This window comes from Macrobrachium rosenbergii, chromosome 5 (assembly GCF_040412425.1).
Source record: "Macrobrachium rosenbergii isolate ZJJX-2024 chromosome 5, ASM4041242v1, whole genome shotgun sequence".
Classification (NCBI taxonomy): Eukaryota; Metazoa; Arthropoda; class Malacostraca; order Decapoda; family Palaemonidae; genus Macrobrachium; species Macrobrachium rosenbergii.
In genome coordinates, this window is record NC_089745.1 from 42,983,239 (window position 1) to 43,000,489 (window position 17,251).

The 17,251-nt window shown below is 34.9% G+C and overlaps 1 protein-coding gene across 2 annotated transcripts in view; it reads right to left on the minus strand.

Moving 5' to 3' along the window:
- Positions 1 to 17,251, minus strand: part of LOC136838729 (uncharacterized) — a 249,377-nt gene that overhangs the window by 149,803 nt on the left and 82,323 nt on the right. For both annotated transcript variants that reach the window (XM_067104161.1, XM_067104160.1), the window contains one exon: positions 10,982 to 11,034. The gene's annotated coding sequence lies outside the window, so the exon portion shown is untranslated. The remainder of the gene's footprint in view (positions 1 to 10,981; positions 11,035 to 17,251) is intronic.

Here is a 17,251-nt window from a genome sequence, read left to right on the forward strand (position 1 = left end):
AAAGATTGTTCCATATGAATAGGGTTCATATTCTGAACAGTAATAATAACAAAGAAAAATGGAAGAATGTTCATGTTAGATATAACTGCATATCTAATACTAAGTAGTAAGAGATGGATAGTATAAACTGAGAAGGTCTGAATGCAAATGATGATCAGTTATTAAAAATATCTTACACAGGATGCACAATAAGCTAATTGGACGACCAGTCATTTTGCTTAGAATGATCAAATCTAGAGAGGAGAATTCTGCAAATATGGGAGGTTATCTGAACATATGGAAGACTTGCAACTTTTGAGCCACTAGTCAAAGGATCACTAAAATTTACTATTCTATTCAGTTAAATAAATGTGTTCAGTATGTCACAACATCATATTTAATAACATAAAATTCTCAGGCTTAAAAGCACGCTAAAAAATAATATAAACTAATCTCCATTTGGCGACCTCATATTCTTGCGAAATAAAATCATTTTTTAAAAAGCAACACGGACGTAAATAGAGCGAGTTAATTTTCAGTTCCAACTTTATATCACGCAATATGCTCAAGTTAATTGCTGCATTCTTTATTTCTCCTGGCAAAAAAATAAAGGTCACACTTTTTCAAAATGTGAATTAGAAGCCGTGGCTTCGAGGCGCACTGCATTTGTCAACAAATAAAAACAATTAACGTCAAGAACATTAAAGCAATACTGTCGACAGCCGGCGGCCCACTTTCTGATTTTTTTTTGTATTTCTTTACTATAAAGAGAAGGGCTCATTAAACTGAACCATCACCAAACGGATTAATTTATTAGCAACCTAATTTAGCATCAAACGCGCAAAACACAAAAGAACGAAGCCCATATCAATTAGTTTTCATCAAAGGCGGCAGTACTCGGGGGAGGGGGGAAGGCGGGAGGAGGACGAGGAGGGGAAGGGGGAGGAGGTGGCAGGTATGGGGAGAGATACAGGCGTACAGAACACCGGAGCTGATTAATCTACAGTTAATTAGTGTGAAACTAATTAGCAAGAGTGACATTACACGGCCTCTCTTTCATCTCGTTCTGGAAGAATATGACGAAAGGTTTACAGGACTTATAAGAGAAAATGAATTTCAGATTTCAAAGAGTGATGCGCCACTTGAAAATGATTACGTAAGATATTCATTCATTTCTTGTCTTTCATTAATGTAAATTATATCTACCATGTCCATGTGACCATGTGAGGTAATTATTTGTCCAGAACAGTTGGTTTTGTTTAATAATCCATGGAAAATATTTACATAATGAATCATCATTTCTTACTCTGATAAACAAACAAAACCTTTTATGTTGTATCCAAAACAAAAAAACAAAACTACAAATGTTCCACTACCAACAATGTGGGAAAAATTTAGTCGGCAAAAGCAGATAAAAAAAAAATTATTTTTGCTTACACAAGCAGAAGATAGTCTCTCGTCATACGACAAAACCTATGAACCCTTCCCTCCCCAAAAAAAGACTACCAAAAAAAGTTGATAAAAAAAACTCAGGTATACACACAGATATGCAAATACCAAGAAACCCCGAGAAAACAAAGACGGCCAAAGAAAAGCAAAAGCCTCAATGCAGACAACTAAAGGCCGCTGTTGACCCATTCACGTGACCTTCACAGACCCGATGGGCAGATCTACCTGACCTCCGAAGCAAGGTTTTTTTTTTTTTTTTTATAGGTGGCACTCACCTCAATCAGGTGATGAAAGGCGGATGGGGACTCTCCTGTTTACACCTGAGGGCAGGTAAACATAACTCGGGATCGCTTCATATCATACACATACGCTTGCACACCGACTATGGTTTCCTTTCTATTGACTGAAGGTTTTCAAATCTAAAGGGAGGATTCTGGGTGTACCGTTCAAGCACATTTTGAAAAACAGTTCGTTTGCGTATATAAATATAAGCGTGTATATAAAACACAGAAACACAGATATATATCTATGAATGAATGTACGTCTATTCATGATACAATCCAAATGAATGGTCATAACTATGAGATTCCCCTTTAGTTAAGCATACCTTAGTTTAACCAGACCACTGAGCTGATGAACAGCTCTCCTAGGGCTGGCCCGAAGGATTAGACTTATTTTACGTGGCTACGAACCAACTGGTTACCTAGCAACGGGACCTACAGCTTATTGTGGAATCCGAACCACATTATACAGAGAAATGAATTTCTATCACCAGAAATAAATTCCTCTAATTTTTCACTGGCCGACCGGAGACTCGAACTCGGGCCTAGCAGAGTGCTATCCGAGAACTCTACCGATTCGTCCAACGAGGAACTATTCCCCTTTAGGAAACAGGATTTCTAGGACACCTATATTGCTTGTATTTCTTGATAATGCTTTCGGATTTAACTTGATGTAGATCTTTTATTTTTTGAGAAAATTGCAGATCTGTCGTTTGTTGCTCCAAAAACCAGCACTTTGGCCCATGGAAATCTGTAGTGAGCGGAAATGGGTCACAATAAGGCCCCAGAAGCCAAAAAAGAGTCAGAGTCGAAACCAAAAGAATCGAGAGTCGAAACCAGAAGAATCAAGAGTTGAATCCACCGGGTGGAAAACTTCAAAGCCGGTGAGTGGTTCTCAATTTTTTTGGTATCGTTACCCCCGGGGCAGTGGTGTGAGATATCACCATTACACCTACCCCATTCCTCCTCAGTTATGTGAAGTTACAATATAAAAGAAAGAAAATTATTGGAATGGTTAATTTCTAATGCATTTTATACGTAAGAAATGAATCTATTTACTTCTGTAGTATTTATTAATTTATTTATTTATTCATTCATTTATTTATTATTATTATTCATAAATTTACTGAATTTTATTCCAGAGAACTATCACTTTTAGGAAGTGCCTCGTTACCCCAAGAAACGGCTTCGTTACCCACTTGGGGATAATCACTCCGTTTAAGAACCACTGTTCTAAGCAATAATTGCCAGTACCGTCATTCCTTGGACTGTTCTTTCCATTACAAACGCTTGGTTAGTTTGGGTTAAGCTGGCTTATCCCAACAGGGATGATTGTCATTTGCGAGTAGGGGACCTGGTGTGGACCTCAGGACTATATAAACCAACAGAGACGACTCACTGTAATAGTAAATATTTATCTGAAAGAAAAAGCCGATCCTCATAAAAAAACAAGTAAAAAATGAGGCGAAGTTTCTTCGGCGCAATCGAGTTTTCTGTACAGCGTATAATGCTGTATGAAACGCTCAGCCACGAACCATAAAACTCTCAGCCGCGGCCCATGAAACTTGCAGCCACGGCCCGGTGGTGGCCTGTGTTCTTGGCACCTATATCGGTGCCAGATGCGCGATCATGGCTAACTTTAACTTTAAATAAAATAAAACCTACTGATGCTAGAGGGCTGCAATTTGGATGTTTGATGATTGGAAGGTGAATGATCAACATACCGATTTGCAGCCCTCTACCCTCAGCAGTTTTTAAGATCTGAGGACGGACAGAAAAAGTGCGGACGGACAGGCAAATAGCCATCTCAATAGTTTTCTTTTACAGGAAACTAATAAACGAAAACGTTTGGGGTTTGGTTAAACTGCGTGTCTCACGAATGTGTATACTTTCGTCATAATTTTCCACTGACACTCAAATACTGCGCTATCACCTCCCTGCTGATATCAAATGAATCCAAACAGCATGTACTCAGCTATTGAAAATGCAGTGAAAAGTATTCAATTTTCAAATGAATCCAAACAGCATGTACTCAGCCATTGAAAATGCAATGAAAAGTATTTTCAAATGAATCTAAACAGCATGTATTCAGCCACTGAAATGCAATGAAAAGTATTTTCAAATGAATCCAAACAGCATGTATTCAGCCATTGAAAATGCAATGAAAAGTATTTTCAAATGAATCCAAACAGCATTATTCAGCCATTGAAAATGCAATGAAAAGTATTTTCAAATGAATCCAAACAGCATGTATTCAGCTATTGAAAATGCAATGAAAAGTATTTTCAAATGAATCCAAACAGCATGTATTCAGCTATTGAAAATATTTTTCACTGCAAGGGTATTATTTAAAAGTAAAATAAAAATACCAGTGAAGACAGGCAAAACTAGTGTGAGAGAGAGAGAGAGAGAGAGAGAGAGAGAGAGAGAGAGAGAGAGAGAGAGAGAGAGAGAGAGAGAGAGAGAGCCTTCACTGTGAAGTTACATGGAATTAGGAAATTAAATCACTTCGGAAGGGGAGCCGCATTCTGCTTATTATTATGGTTCACTTGTTTCAAGGACTCTCTCTCTCTCTCTCTCTCTCTCTAGCACACACACATACACTTGTTTTGCCTGTCTTCGTTGGAATTTTTATTTTACCGTCAAATAATACCCTTGAAATGAAACGTATATTCATTCAGTAACTGAATTTTATTGTATGGATTCTTTTTGTATCAGCAGGAGGGTGATTGCACAGTATACGAGTGTGTCAATGAACTACATCGAAACATTACTAAGTTTCGTGATACCCTTTTCATATAAAATGTGATCATAAAAATGAAAGAAAAAAACATGAATTCGATTCTCAAATTTAAATACTTTAAAACTATGTTGCTATTTAATTTCCTCCAGTCAAAAGTTGGGAAAACTGAACCAAAATCAAAATGATTTCAAATTCTAATTTTCTTGGTTGATATTTACGGCTAAATCACAGCTTCAGGTATATGACCTATTCAGTAACTGTTAAAAGTACATTCTCTTCATAGCTGTTATCTAGAATCTCACATAAGATTAAAGCGAAGTTTTCTTTTAAACAGTAATGTTGTCAGGTAAAAGATGAAAGAAAGAAAGAAGCCTTTGCTTCTCCTTTCCCAAATAAAAGGATTTTGGAAATAAAAAGCTGACAAAGAAAGGGATAAGAGTCTTCTCATGGTAAACAAAGCACCTTCATTATACTATAATCATGCTGAAAGAAAATTTATAAAAGTTCAATGTCATTCAAGGACGGAAAACCTCTTACATGTGAGAGAGCGGGATTTCAAATCCTCATCCCTGTTAATAAGGCGAAGGAGATCTCTCCAGACTTTAATCATAAGGGCTCTGAATGTAGGCATTCGTACTAGTTTATAGTACAAAATTACAAATTCATACCTGGCCGTTTAGTTTCTATCAACTGATTGGAAGGAAATACAGTGGCTTGGTGTACAAAATACGCTCAGTCACACACACACACACACACAAAATCGCAAAAGTGAAACAAGTATTTTGTGTGTATTATATATCAGTATATATATTGTATATATACTGTATATACACAAAATACTGACCTTTTACATACTTATGTGCGTAAATAAATTCCAATTTCCGTAGGTGGAATCTCCAGATACCAACCAACTCGTGACAATCCTATTTCTTGGAAGCCTTCCTTAAGTCCTAATATCGAACTTACCAACCTGGGTCCTCTCTGGAGAATAACCGGCGCCCCCTTCCACCTCCGAAAAAAGGAACCACCGCAACTGCCAACTGCTTTTGTCGTTCATTTTTCCTGTTTATTTAAGGACGCGTGTTTCACTTGTTTAGTTACAACGACGAATTCAGTGGTCTTTGGTGAGTATCCTGAAATACTTAACTAGTTTCTTTAAGTGTCTATTCTGGCTTCCTCTTTCTCAAGATTACGATTCGAGCTGATTTCAATTATTTAGGGAGGAGGCCCTCTCGGTAACGCGTTTCATTAAAACTTATGGCTGCATCAGCAGAGTTTAATTTATAATAAAGTTTCCGTCTTTTTCTAACAATTAATTTTTCTTTAAGAGAAAGACCGCATAAATCTTACGTGATCTTCCACTCTATAAAGAAGGGAATCTTTGGAAAAATAACAGAAAATCATAAATTAAACTCTGCTGATGCAGCCATGCTATTTAAAATAAGCGTTTGTATCACAACATCAAAGAAACGAATTACGTCACAACGAGACATTAATCTTCCAAAAGCTTTATAGCGGCCTGAACAAAAACGATACAACTTGCTGCTGAAGTAAAAAGTATACATGGACCAGTTTTGTACTGTACCATTTCATTGCCGTACTGTATTTTCCCTACCAGCCACATGGGAGTCGAAGAAAAATGAATGACATAATTCCGAAATGAAAAGTATTCCCAGGGTCTCGTGTTAGATTACCAACATTCCTACTTGCTCAAATAGCCCGTTCTGAAGTCAAATATACGGGAGGGCTAACAAAAATTCAGGTAATTTTCATTTTTGTTGAATCCTAACAACCGTTTCATTTTGGAATGGCTGGGAATTTTAATCTGTTTATTACGTATTACATATATTGTAGAAAAACTCACTCCATTTATAATGAAAGAAAGCCTCAGTCCATTTACAAAGTATTATATGGAAGAAAAACTCACTCCATTTATAACAGAGTATATGAAAGTAACACTCACTCCATTTATAATGAAATATATTTAAATAGAAACTCACTCCATTTATAATGGAGTATATGGAAGAAAAAAAATCACTCCATTTATAATGAACGAAAACCTCACTCCATTTATAAAGTATTATATGGAAGAAAAACTCACTCCATTTATAACAGAATATATGAAAGTAAAACTCACTCCGTTTATAATGAAATATATTAAGATAAAAACTCGCTCCATTTATAATGGAATATATGGAAGAAAAACTCACTCCCTTTATAATGGACGAGCCTTACACTGTCCCCTGGACTACATGACGTAAAACCAGAAGACCGCAGACTTGCAAAACACTAAACTCTGCTCATACTAACGTCGCAAAACCAAACTAAAATAACAACGTAATAAGAAAAAAGGGCCTCAAGAACCAGAAGGTTGTAAACGCCACCCCCACTTTACCAGTAGATGTGGCAAAGTTTCCTCTGTCTATTCGTGGCAAACGTTTCTGTAAGGTCGAAATCCCTGATGGAACAGTAGGAATTATCGATTTTAGCTATATGAATGAACGTGATGTCGCGCGGAGCTTACAGCCTCATAAGAGCTCAACAACCAGAAACAGCTCAGAGCGAGCCAAAGCGCGCGTCACTAAACGGGTAAGTTCTAGGCCAATCAGCATTTTAATAATCACCGCGCAGTTTACAAATTGTTTTACAAACGCGGCGAAAAAATGTCCGTAGTGTCGTGATTTGTTTTTTTATTATTATCCCTTATTTAGCGCCATTATGTCTTCCTCTGATAGTGAGAGTGATCACTGTGATGTTAGGAATGAAACGTCATGGAAAAAAATAGTTACTGCCCGAAAGAATATGTTTCTCGGTGGACAGACAAATGCCTGCAAAAGGCCAAACGTTTTAATGGTTAAACATTATGATGAAAATCATGTCATCATTATTACAATTATTATTATTATTATTATTATTATTATTATTATTATAATCCATTGTTGTTATACCAAGAATATAATAACACTTTATTATCATTTTACACATTTAATTATGGTTTAAGTGCTGGTTATGACCAGAATATTATGTGAGGGTTCATTTTGAAAAAAAAATTTTTTTTTTTTAAAACAAAAAGTTCTAAAGAGTAGGCTTTCATATGAAACTTAGTTTAAATCAATATCTTTCTTAGAAGCAAAGTAATGAATGCTAGACTTTGAGGCAATTTACTCATTTTTAAAAAGTGGCGTTTACAACCTTCTGGTTCTGAGGCCCTCAAATGTTAAAACATTAAAAAAAAAAATAATGCATCTTAAAGACGTGATAAAAGGGCCATATCCAAAAACACAAAACTGCAATTTATAAAAAAAAAAAACGTACCCAAAACCATTTGTTTTCAAAAAAAAAATTAAACAACAAAAGCACAACATGAGGAAAAAGAACATCATTCTTTGACCCACCCCTTGATCTAAAAAAATAAATAAAAAAAAAGCTCGTAAAGGAATATCAATGAAAGAGAAAAGGGCCCTTTGCATCAGCTGCACAATCTAATATAAACATGTTTACCTTCGCTCGTTCCACAGCCTCCTGCATCCCCACAAAAATAACAAATATTCCTTTGGTTGGAAATGTGAATTTTCATGAAGTTTTTCATTTTCTCTTTTCGAATTGACAGCTGTTTCCCTAAGGCTTACGAAAAGAATTGCTACCCTGCAGTGTATTGGTAATTTACAACCTCATGACGAGACAAAAGAAAAGCTTTGAATGAAAAGACTATTCTATAACTCGTTTGCTTACGCACAGAAAGAACGCATGCGTACACTCACAAAAGGATACGTCGATATAACAAATACGTTAGATATCACTCTGGGCAGTTGAATCTATACAGAGAGAGAGAGAGAGAGAGAGAGAGAGAGAAGAGAGAGAGAGAGAGAGAGAGAGAGAGAGAGAGAGAGAGAGAGAGAGAGAGGGGGTGTTTTGACGTAAACGCGAGTGTTTTGACCTAAGCTGCCCTTTCTTTGAAAGCTTTGCTTACCACGTGTACATCGTTGTATCTACAGCTTTCCCTTAACCATAAAGTGAAGCTAAATTTCCTGAGGATATTAGGTAATTAGAATTTATGCCTAGAGCGTATTGTTTAAGACCTCATTACGCATGTTCTCAAAAACTGCAAGAATCATTTGCAGCGTACAGAAGAATATTAATGAGAACCGAAGTCATTTGAGAGAGAGAGAGAGAGAGAGAGAGAGAGAGAGAGAGAGAGAGAGAGAGAGAGAGAGAGAGAGAGAGAGAGAGAGAGGAGGTTTTAGTCCGTTATGGGTGTATTATAGATTCACAATGCAAGATATCAAACAATCCTCCTATTTTCACAATCACATCTCCACTTGAAAAGAAATGTATTCACGTATAAAATGAATTGATAAACTCTATAATATGGTAAACTTACTATTACATTAGTATACATCCTCATAACCAGTATTAGTCAATATAACTATTTTCATCACTTCGTATAACGCAACAATAGAAAGAGTCTTATAGCAAGGTATAAAAGACCACTTCCACACAAAAGCAACTATATATATATATATATATATATAAAAAAATGTATATATATATATATATATATATATATATATATATATATATATATATATATATTTCAGCATGGAAATTTCCGAAGGTTAAAACGATAACAAAGCCATCCCCATCCCCCCAAAAAAAAAAAAATTCCCAGACAGGATTCGACCCTTAACCAGATAGCTTTAATGACCTTCCATTTCCTTGAAATTTTCTCTGTGGTTTTAGGATACGATTTCATCCCATCCCATCCCCATTTCTCCTCTACCCAGCCACCCCCCTCCCTTTCTCCTTTACCCAGTCACCCCCTTGTCCCACCTCCTAACCCCCAATTCCTTGCCCCAGCCACAAAGAGCCAAATCTTCACTAAAAGAAGACCAGTATGCATGAGCAATCTATCCTACTGGATTGTCTCACGAGAAACGGAGACTTTACGGAGACAGGCAGACAGAGAGAGAGAGAGAGAGAGAGAGAGAGAGAGAGAGAGAGAGAGAGAGAGAGAGAGAGAGAGAGAGAGACTCGGGACGAACTGAAGCGTGATCTCTATTAGTCATCTAATCTCATTAATCAACCATAATGATGCAGCGCCGAGATCGGCGTCAGGAGGGAATTATTCCTCTTTGCAATTTGACGTAATCGCGTATTCGTTAACTTTCAGACGGAGAGCCATAATGAAGTACTGCCGAACTTTCCTTTTTTTCGAAATGTTTCTCTGTAATGTTCAGTTTGCATTAGATTTTTTTTTTCTCTTGTTCTAGAGCTTAGAAAGGATTATGGTTGTCTTTTGTTTTACAGATCAGAAATGATTTTATTTGTCTTTTGTTTTAGCGATTAGAAGTAAGTCTCTTTTGTTTTACAGATTAGAAATAATTCTGTCTATTGTTTTAGCGACTGGAAATTATTCTATTTGTCTGTTTTAGCGATTAGAAATTTTTCTATTTGTCTTTTGTTCTAGCGATTATAAATTATTCTACTTGTCTTTTGTTCTAGTGATTAGAAGAGATTCTATTTGCCTTTTGTTTTAGCTGTTAGAAATAATTCTATTTGTCTTTTGTTCCAGCGATTAGAAATTATTCTACTTGTCTTTTGTTCTACCGATTCGAAATAATCAAACGCTAAATATAATTCGATGAACATAAAATGCCACTTACCAGAATTCAAAAATATACGAAAAACACTCATCTCATAATTATTGTAATTTCCAGAAAAGTTACCTAACATACGCGAAATAATTTCCAAATCATATCAGTGGATATAAAAATTAAAATTCGGAACAAAACAAAAAGTTAAAAAAAACTTTAGAGGAAAACAAAAGGCCGAAGGGGCTGCTTATAGAAAAATGTCATTGTAGCTCGCAAAAACTAACCAAACGAATCATGACAAAGAAGGTCTTTGGTTTTGATCCCCTGAAGTCCTGAAATGCCCTGAAAAGCCCTGAAACGGAAAACACCCAAGCCTCGTTGGGACGGGAGCTGTTACGTAAGCCTACAGGCACCTGACGCGAGGGCACACACATATAATATCGTTACCGAAAATTAGAAACGATGGCTACAATTTAGGAAAACAATGCTGTAATTTAAAAACAAGTAGAAATTACCCTTCATTTCATTTCATTTCTCTGGTATTTTTTTTTATTTTTTGTCAATATCTTGCGCACACATTCGTTTATGAAATACTGTTACCGAAATTTAAAAACGATGGCTATAATTTAGGAAAACAATACTGTAATTTAGAAACAAGTAGAAATTAACTTTCACCTCATTTCATTTCAATTCTCTGGTTTTTGCTTTTCATTTTTTGGCAATATCTTCTTTTCTGTAAATAAGAAATTAACTATATCATTCATTCCGATACCATCAAGGGTGGTTGCCCCGAGACCAGAGCACCAGACCAGGCCTCGCATTCACGTCAACACTGGATTAAGCTATAACAACCAATCGTCCAACCATTCCGATATACGCGTGTGATCTAGATTTTCTTAGTAAAAGAAAAGGAAATATGTGATTATTCAACTTACCCAAAAAGAAAGAGGGCGCTATGACAGATTCACAGCCGTGACGTCAAGGGTTCCTGAGGAAAGGAGAAAGATGGCATTTGATAAAAGGAAAGATAACAGTTTTCAGACACCGAAAACTTTAGAACAATTCCCACTGTTGGTTCGAAATGACAGACGTAAAATTAAATATAATAAGGATGACTTTAATAACATTAAATATTATTCAATTCTACCATTAGAACAACTCCCATTGCTGGTTAGAAATAACAATTTAAAATAAAATATAATAAAGATGACCTTCATGACAGAAAATATTATTAAAAAATGCGTAGTGCCAGTAAAAATATATATATATATATATATATATATATATATATATATTATATATATACATATTTATATTATATATATATATATATATATATGATATATATAAATTAAATATATATATTTATAATATATATAATATATAATTCATATGATATATAAATTAAATACATACATATATAATATGTATCTATATAAATATACACACACACACATATGTATATATATATATATATACAATATATATATATATATATATATATATATATATATATATATATATAGAGAGAGAGAGAGAGAGAGAGAGAGAGAGAGAGAGAGAGAGAGAGAGAGAGAGAGAGAGAGAGAGAGAGAGAGAGGCCTATATGCATATCCACATTATATAGTGTACATAGAAAGATACAAGGAAAAAATACTGTACAAAAGAAGGTACTAAAAAATACCTTCGATGATTATAAGAAACACTCTGTAAACTCATTCAAGATATAGAAATTATTAATGTTATTTAAGAAAGGCAACAAACTGTTCACTACGTACTAAAGGCATTGTTTATTTTAGGAATAGTATTCATTTTATACCTATGGTGTACAATAAAACATAAAAATATGGTAACCTATTATTGTAATTGAATTTCCCTACAACATGATCAATAAACCTTACACATCCCTATTAGCTATATCAATGAAATTGCTTCTTTTGTATTTCTCAAAATAATAAAAATGAAACTAGGTGAAGGGATCACTCCCTTTTCTCCTCGTGTCAAAATATATATGAAGATTAGCGGGAATTAGCAAGTTTCAGTTCTCCAACGCCACTGCTTATTTTGTTTTTAAATTCTCTCTTGTACTTGATAAGAAGGTGGGGAGGTAAACAATATAACTTACAGAAAGAAAAATGGAAGGAAGCACGAGGGAACGATTCGGGAAAAGATTTCTATACACATGAAGGAATTGGAACTGGAATACAAAATTTAGGCCAAACGCCAAGCGCTGGGACGTATGAGGTCATGCAGCGCTGAAAGGCATACCAACAGCAAGAAGGTCTGAAAGGTGTGACAGGAAGAAAACCTCGCAGTTGCACTATGAAACAATTGTTAGAGAGGGTGAAACGTCAGATGGAAGAAAAGTTAAGTATATCGTAGTTTAACCAGACCACTGAGCTGATTAACAGCTGTTCTAGGGCTGGCCCGAAGGATTAGACTTATTTACGTGGCTAAGAACCAATTGCTTACTTAGCAACGGGACCTACAGCTTATTGTGGAATCCGAACCACATTATAGCGAGAAATGAATTTCTATCACCAGAAATAAATTCCTCTAGTTCTTCATTAGCCGGCCGGAGACTCGAACTCGGGCCTAGCGAGTGCTAGCCCACAACTCTACCGACTCGCCCAACGAGGAACTCAGATGGAAGAAAGAGAATATGAACGGAGGTACAGTAAAAGGAATGAAAGAAGTTGCAGATACAATGCTTCACATACTTTATTTAAAGAGAGATAAAACAGCTTCATCAAGGCTTGTAAATACCAAAAAAAAAATCACAAATAAAAAAAAGACAGAAAAGCGAAAGAACGAACAATGCCTTCCACAGTGAACACCAAATTAGGCTCCCGGTGAGACCAGGCGTTAACGAAAGCAATAAATCGATAATAATTCCCAATTTATGTGGCTCGAGGCATTTCCAGAGGAAGTAATGCGGGTACAGCAAGGGCCCGGGTATCCGGGAGCACAATAAATACCAATCAGGAGGAGAATAAATATCCAGACGGAATCTTTCTGACGCCCACACAGAGCTTTCCCGAAGCCAGCGGCCAGGGGCACGTTGCTATGGATCCGGACGAAGTCATCGTGAGAGATAAAGACAGAAAGGCTGAGAAACGGGTAATAAAGAACAAGAGTAATAAATCAGGAGGCAGTGCAAAATGAAGATTTAGTCAGGCCACGGAAAGGGTAATGATGACGGAAAAAGGAGAATAAATTAACTTTGGGCAGCATTACGCTTCTTGAAAGTGACCCCGATCCGCATGATAACATTATTAGCATTGGAGAAACAATAAATAATAATAATAATGCTTCGCTTTATTAAAACATTCCTGGCTTCTCTGGTACGACCATCTCATTAATGAAGGTATTAGCGAAAAACTAGATATTAACAAAATCTCATTAGTGAAGGTTTCTGCATTTTTGTGCTTTTTAATCGTACGTAATTGCCTAATGCATATATTTATACACAGGTGATTACGCAGGGCATTGCAAATTTGAGGTGAAGCTTAATGCACACAAAAACAAATAATTAAAAACTACTCTTAGTAGCATGAGTCTTGCAATGGAGAAACAAATCCACAGTTATGTATGGCGACAAGTATATTTGAAAATAAGTATATACAGAGAGAGCTTTCTGGAATCTGTTCGATTCCCCTTTTCAACCTCTCTGAAAAGGGGAATCGAAAAGATTCCCGAAAGTTCTCTGTAGAGATTTATTTTTAAATATATTTGTACCCAAACGTAACTGTGGATTTGTTTCTCCATCGCAAGACTCATGTTACTAAGATTAATTTTTAATTATTAGTTTTTGTGTTCATTAAGCTTCACCCCAAATTACAATGCCCTGCGTAATTACCTGTATAAATAGCCTATATGCTATTAGGAAATTATGGACGGTTAGAAAGCACAAAAATGCAGAAACCTTCACTAATGAGATTTTATTAATATCCAGTTTACCGCTAATACCTCCATTAATGAGATGGTCTTACCAGACAGGCCAGGAATGTTTTAATAAAGCGAAGCATTATTATTATTATTATTTATTGTTTATTATTCATACTAAGCATATATTCTCATTTGCAACAACCCAAAGGCCTAGAAGTTGCCCAAGAAACTTCCAAAAAACAGAAAGCCCTGATGTATAAATAAGAATGAAGCAAAAAGAACGTTTGAAGTATCAGAATAACAGAAAATCTGATATTAACGTATGGAAGTTTTGACATTATATATATATATATATATATATATATATATATATATATATATATATATATATATATATATATATATATATATATATATATATATGTGAAATATTTTCTGTAAAACATAATCCATCTAATAAAAGGAGCCCATAACGCCAAAATGTAGTTTTTATGGGCTCCTTATTATATATATATATATATATATATATATATATATATATATATATATATTTCTATATATAAATAATATATATATATAATTATAAAAGGAGCCATTCAAACTGATGGTGTCTAATAAACCATCCAGTTTGAATGAGGTCCTGTTAGTAATTCTACTATTGCACAGAACAATTGTGTATGTGATAAAGTTAATATATATATATATATATATATATATATATATATATATATATATATATATATATATATATATATATATATATATATATATATATATATATCACACATTATTACAGGTGAAAAAAATAAGAGACGGGTGTAGTTCTGATTGTTTTCGACTTTACTTCAAGCCATTTATGAAGGACTGATACAGAGTATTAGAAGTCACAAGTATACATACTACAGGAACAGTACTGACGAACATACACAACCGTTAGACTACATATCCACCCACAGGCCGGTGGGCGGATATGTAGTCTCTAACGGTTGTGTATGTTCGTCAGTACTGTTCCTGTAGTATATATACTTGTGAATTCTAATACTATGTATCAGTCCTTTGTCAATGGCTTGGAAGTAAAGTCGAAACTGATCAGGACCTACATTCCCGGTCTCTTATTTTTCACCTGTGGTAATGTGTGATAAATGAATTACGTAAAAAAGTTATTATAATCATATATATATATATATATATATATATATATATATATAAATATATATATATATATATATATATTATATATATGAATATATATATACATATATATATATATATATATATATATATATATATATATATATATAATGTGTGTGTGCCCATGCAAGCATGTGTGATTCAGGTACATGTGTGTGTGAGAGAGAGAGAGAGAGAAAGATAAAGGGAGGGAGAGAGTTAGAGACAAAGAAGGAAATACTACTTATTAAGCCCAAGAAAAGGATGCATTCTTTTTCCATCTTCCATCTCATTTCCCGTTTGTTATTCTTTTATCTACTTTCATCTGATTTCATTTGCCCTAATCTTCAAATTACCCAGAGGCGAAACCCTTCCTCTTTTTATTTTCTGTGCATTTATCATATTTAGTTTTTTCGTATTCTTCTCGTCTAATTCATTACCTTATTTCTGCTTCATTCTGTATTTCATCCTATTTATCGTTTTTCTAACAAGGATTTGTCCAGTTCTGCCTCACTACCTTGTCTGTCCTTTTGTACTTTATCTCATACTTAAATCTACTGTATACTCCATTTATTGATTTGTTAATATATCTGTTTTGCTAGTAACTAATCTCCTCTTTCTGTACTTTCCATTACCTTATGTTACTTCTTTCTCATGAACACCATAATCTTTGGAAGCTTGAATTTAAAGTCAATGGCCCCTTTGGTGGGCTTGTTCCATATGAATAGGGTTCATCTTTTGAATAATAATAATAATAATAATAATAATAATAATAATAATAATAATAATAATCTATTCTTCCCATTTGCCTCCACACTGTCTCCCATACATTTTTTTTTTTTTTTTTTTTTGCTTGGATTTGTTTTTTTAAAGCTTGGATCCAATTTCTCTCGGACCTCTTTTTCTTGTGGGTCCCCATCCCTGACCCCATTTCAACCCTCACCCTTTCATTTCGGAAAAAAAAAAAGACTTCCGTCAGTTGTCCCCAGGTCCAGATTCAATTAACAGCATTCCCCTTTTATTCGCGTTGTTTATGCTGCTTTTCTGTCTACCAGTTCTACCTGTACAAGGGTAAGGTTCTTGTAGCGTTCGCTCTCTATGAAACGTTTCCCTCATTAAAAAAAACTCATGTTAGCAAAACATTTCCCCTAAAAATATGTTTCCTTTCTTTCTAGAACGTTTCCCACAACTTTACAGCCAATTTGCCTCATACAAAAGCTTTCATGTTAGAAAAACATTTCCCCTAAATGTTTCCTTTCTTTCTAGAACGTTTCCCACAAGTTTACAACCAATTTGCCTCATACAAATGCTTTCTTGTTAGAAAAACATTTCCCCTAAATGTTTCCTTTCTTTCTAGAACGTTTCCCACAACTTTGCAGCCAATTTTCCACATAAGAAAACTTTCATGTTAGAAAAACATTTCCCCTAAATGTTTCCTTTCTTTCTAGAACGTTTCCCACATTGCAGCCCTTTTCCTCTAAACGTTACAGAGATTAAACATTCCCTGAATGTTCCCCCTAGTAATGCTTCATGACGGCAGAATGTTTTCTTCCAAAACACTTCATCTTTGTAGGCCATTTCCCCTGGCAACGTTTCATGACTGCAGAACATTTTCTCACCAAGCACTTCATCTTTGTAGACTATTTCCTCTTGAACGCTTAAATCATTCATCGCATAATAATTCCATCTGAATGTTTCAATGTTTCATCTTTGCAGAACAAATTTCCGTTTAGCGTTTCGTCTTTTCATCTCTTTAAAACGTTTCATCTCAAAACATTTCAACTTTGCAGGGCGTTTTCCTCAACCATTTTATCCACAAGAAACGTTTTCCTCCACCATTTTATCCACAAGAAACGTTTTCCTCAACCATTTTATCTACAAGAAACGTTTTCCTCAACCATTTTATCCACAAGAAACGTTTTTCCAGAAAGGCTCCCGCTAACGTTTCATCATTGCATAACGCGCCCATTATAGCGTCTCCCACTTGCGGAAAGTTCCCATCAAACGTTTAAATAATTCTCTATGGTCCTTCACACTGAAGGTGTGTGCTTTTACCAAACATTTTCTTATTTGATATTATTTATTTATTTATTATTCTTTTTTGTGCGTGAGGTTTTATTACACTTGCTATTTGGCGTGCACAGAGT